The sequence below is a fragment of the Eimeria mitis genome, genomic scaffold (genome assembly GCF_000499745.2).
Source record: "Eimeria mitis Houghton genomic scaffold, Emh_scaff3165, whole genome shotgun sequence".
In the NCBI taxonomy this organism is placed as follows: Eukaryota; Apicomplexa; class Conoidasida; order Eucoccidiorida; family Eimeriidae; genus Eimeria; species Eimeria mitis.
In genome coordinates, this window is record NW_013571507.1 from 1 (window position 1) to 1680 (window position 1680).

The following is a 1680-nucleotide window of genomic DNA, read 5'->3' on the forward strand; positions in this document are numbered from 1 at the left end:
TGTAGGCTGCTGGCCCCATCAAGGCAATTCTAAGAGAGGGCATTCTGTAAACGACGAGCAGCAGAAACTAGACACATAAGAGAGCAACAGCAGTAGCAATGAGAGTGGCAGCAGCGGCAACAGTGCCAATCGTAGCCACAATAGCAGCTGCAATAGCAGTGGCAGCAACAGCAGCAGAAACAGTGGCGACAGCAGCTACAACAACAGTGGCGGCAGCAGCAGCATCAGGGCCAGCACCAGCCGCAGCAGGAGTAACATCAGCACCAGTGGGAGCAACAGAAGCAACCGATCGGAGGGGGCACAACGGCAACAGAATAACGACAAACACACAGACAAACAATAAAAAGGAGACAAACGAAGAGAAAGAGACAGACAATAAGAAGAAGAAAAACAAAAAGAAAGAGACAAGCGAAGAATAGAAAGAAGAAATATGCTGGCGCCGAACTGCTCGTCGTCTCCTTATTTCTTCCTTCACGTCCTTCGGTGCCTCCTACAAGCACCCCCTTAACCCGAAACCTTAAGCGCAAGACCTTGACGACTGGTAGTAGTTGTGCCATCTTGGTTTCAGGGTTTAGGAATCATCTGGGTGTCCCCGATAGCCACTTCAGAGGTGCTTTGAGGGTCCCCAATACTCTTGGTGACCCCCCTCATCATTTGGGGACCCCTTTGATGCCATTAAGAGCCCTCTGCGCCCTTGGGGGCCCTGCTGTCGGATGGGACCCCGTATGGCATTGGGGAGACCCCCGTGGCATTCGTGGCCCCCCTTTGGCTGTTGCGGCCTCCTATATGACCTTTGGAGCCCCTAAGGCGGCAGTGCATCTTCGTTGGCCCCCCTGGCGATTGCAGTATCATATCGAGGACTTCTTGTGCTGCTGAGGAGGCCACATGGTCTGGAGATGATGCTGCTACGAAGGCTTCTCCATCTCCCCTAAGAAGCAGCAGCAACAGCATTTGTAGCAGCAGCAGCATCAGCATCAGCAGCAGCATTTGCAAGAGCAGCAGCAGCAGGTGGCGCGGGAAGGTGTGCGACCCCCAGCACGACGACAACGCACACAGAGGCACGAAAAGGTTCCTCAAACGTGCTCCGGCCGCTGTTGCTGCCCCTTCTGTTGTCGCTGCTGCTCGCTGGGCAGAAGCAAGACTAGATTCATCGAACTGCAGTTGGTGAGGGGGAAAGAGCTCCCGATTGAGGTTTTGTGGCTGCTGCTTCTGTTACTGCTACTGCTGTTGCTGTTGCTGCTGCAGAAGGCCTTTCCGCTTTGAAATAGCTGCGGATGCATTAGGGGCCAACGATCCGCCGTAGTAGCAAAGGCACGAGCGAGCTGCTGCTGCTGCACGAGCAGCAGCAGCAGACGGCACTGAAGGCACAGCAACATATGTTGCGGTTTGTAGCATAGCCTTCCGCCTTCAAACATGCGAGTACCTGGATATAGGATAAATCTACTCGCCAGTCGCAGTGAGCTTATTCAAAGCTTACATCCAGCGGCGGGACAGCTGCCCTTCCAAAAAAGGTAGAAAAAAAACTGTAGCATTCGGCCAACACTGAAAAAAACAATGCAGAACGCAATGGAGCAGCGCCGGACGCTTAACGCTAGTCGGCTGCCTGAGCGGAAGAAACAGAGAAATATGCACTGCGTAAGGAATAAGAACCAATAACTCTACAGAACAAACATTCCGCAT